The sequence below is a fragment of the Hipposideros armiger genome, unplaced genomic scaffold, assembly GCF_001890085.2.
Source record: "Hipposideros armiger isolate ML-2016 unplaced genomic scaffold, ASM189008v1 scaffold_0, whole genome shotgun sequence".
In the NCBI taxonomy this organism is placed as follows: Eukaryota; Metazoa; Chordata; class Mammalia; order Chiroptera; family Hipposideridae; genus Hipposideros; species Hipposideros armiger.
Genome location: NW_017731350.1, coordinates 3,506,655 through 3,509,536, shown reverse-complemented (window position 1 = coordinate 3,509,536; position 2,882 = coordinate 3,506,655). Strand labels below are relative to the sequence as shown.

Below are 2,882 nucleotides of genomic sequence, written 5' to 3'. Positions count from 1 at the left end.
GCCAGCAGCCGCAGTGAGCGGCCGTCCAGAAGCCAGCGACTGATCTGCCTCGCCCGGGAAGAGCTCAATGATGGTGCCAACTTGAGCCAGTGAAGCAAGGTCCTCCACAACTAGACTGAAGAACAAAACAACAGCAAGTTGTCTGTTCCCCTTCCCCCAATTCCCCAATTCTCCAATAAAAATCTTTAAAAATAATAATAATAATTTTGAAAAGAATTATATGAAAGGATGCCATAAATAATATAGGAACAGTCAGCTTATACATAAAAGACATAAGTAAAATATTATATTTTTATTTTAAACAAAATTTATAAAGATACTCATCCCCACACTCAAAGAATTCCTAAATGTAACTTTTTATTACATGGTAATAGTAGTTTACATTGACAGACTTAGGCTATGCCAAGTCACTTTGTTAAAACTCTTTCCATGCATTGGTTCATTAAATACTCGCAACAACGCTAGGGAGTATTATTATCCCCACTTTATAGATTAGGAAATCGATGCCTAGAAAAGAGCACACAACTCAGAAGTGGGAGAGTGAATCTCAACCCTTTCATTAAACTTCTTACATAATTGTTGCTTTTATAATAGATGCATATTTTCAAATATCTAGGCCAAAATAGCTAAAACACGAATAGCCCATGGCATGGACCCTATTGATGCAAAATTTATGACAATTTTAGCTGAACTGTGCCTTATTCTATGAAGAAAATATATCTAGACAAATAGCATAAGCCAAATAACTTCCCGAAGCAGATTAAACTGTCGTAAATCATTCTCAGATACGTTAGAATCACAAATTAAATGATGACTACACAAACTACATATCCATTAAAGCAAGGTAACTGGAGAAAGTTTAGCTATACATATGTCCTAAAGAAAATTTAAAATGTAAACATATTCCTTAATATCCTGCAATTAATATTTTGATATTAAGACTGGCCCTTTCCTAGATCATTGAAATGTTAAGCTTCAACACATATGTTGGTTACTTAACAATTTGCACCAAGAGGAAAGAATTTTAAACAGAAAGAGAGTAAGCCAAAGAAAAAACAACCAGAAGCAGCAAAAAACTAATGAAATTTAGGTCCTAGAGAAAAAACAGGTGTTGGTACCAGTTTCCTATAATTACAAAGAAATAAAGATATTCAAAAAGTTACTTCCTCTCACCAATCTTAGTTTCTCACTACATAATACAAATTTAAAATGCTAAACACAGATTAAGATAGAGAATATCATAATGCCCTTTATAATATATCTCATTTATTACTTCCTTTTTCTACTTTCGCTATTTCTTTACACCTCTTTTTCTCAAAGTAGGGTCTAAGAATTCCTAGAGATTCCTAAATTCTTCATGATAATTTTTTTTTTTAAGATTTTATTGGGGAGTCGGGGAAGGGGAACAGACAAGTTGCTGTCCTTTTGTTCTTCAGTTTAGTTGTGGAGGACATCCCTTCACTGGCCCATGTTGGTATTGTGATCATTGCGCTCTTCTCAGCTGAGGCAGATCGGTCGCTGGCCCTTGGATGGCCACTCACGGCAGATCACGGCAGCTCATGCTGGCTGCTGGTTGCTCACGCTGGCTGCCAGCCATTCATGGCAGCTCACAGCAGCCCACTGCAGCCTACGCCATCACCGGCAACTCAAAGCAGCCCAGCTCCAGGTCGAGATGTTGTTCACCATCTTAGCTGTAGAGGGCGCAGCATTACTGGCCCATGTGGGATCTGAACCGGTGGCCCTGATACTCAGAGCTGGCATCCCAAGCAAACTTTTAACCAATGAGCCACTCGGCCAGCCCTCTTCATGACATTTTTTAAAATTTTGTATTTACTTCCCAATTTTGAAAAAGTAAAAAAGTAATATGATCATTCTCTTGATTGTCTGGATGACTAGAAGTACTACCAAATAAAAGTACTGCCATGCCATTTCAGGGCACATATCTGCACATGTGATTAGCGTGGCACCTGGAACAAGAGACCGCCTTTTTTTTTTTTTTTCTTTGCAGGGTGAGCAAATTAGAGAAATTATACTACCATAGGCCAGATCCCATCTGCCACCTGTTTCTGCAAATAAAGTTTTACTGGAACACAGCCACACTTATTCGTTAATGTACGCCTATGGATGCTTTCATGCTACAATGGCAGAGTTGTGTAGCTGTGACAGACAGCATCTGGCCTGCAAAGTCTAACACAGTTACTATCTGGTCCTAAATGCCAACCTGACCGAAAGCAATAGTAATTAATATTGCATTACTACACATGTCTGGCTGCAATTAGATTAGCATGTCCCCACTGTAAAGATGACAATGATCACCCCACATGGGCTTGAGTTCCACCAGCTCCAGTACTGTAAGTCTATTCTTGGGCAAGGGCTTTAATCACTCTCAGGTTCATTCCTCATTGCTGAAATGGCAAAAGAATTATATTGGATTGTTGAAAAAGTCATGACGCATTTTTGCAATGAAAAACATAGAAAAAATACGTCATGACTTTTCCGACAACCCAATATATACTTCACTAACCATTCACTTGACAAATATTTATTGAGCAGCTCTTATTGGCTGGTACATCGAAATGTATCAGAAAGATTGCAGCAAATAAAAGAGACAAAGCTCTCACCTTATTCTTGTGAGAGGATTAAATGCAGTAATTCATTTAGACAGTGCCTGGCCTCAAATAAGCACAGGACAAATGGTAGCTGGTATTCTTATGATTACAATTATTATTATTATTATTACTACTACTACTACTACTACTACTACTACTACTACTACTACTACACAGGTAGTTTATAAATTCAGTGGAGACTCTCATTTGTAATTAATGATACCATGCTAGACATTATTTAATGTAATGTATTTTCTTCTAAGAAAGTCCTTG

At 37.6% G+C, this 2,882-nt stretch overlaps 1 protein-coding gene across 19 annotated transcripts in view; it reads right to left on the bottom strand.

The window, feature by feature from the left end:
* DTNB (dystrobrevin beta) overlaps nt 1–2,882 on the bottom strand; it is a 216,757-nt gene that overhangs the window by 179,150 nt on the left and 34,725 nt on the right. The window lies entirely within an intron of this gene.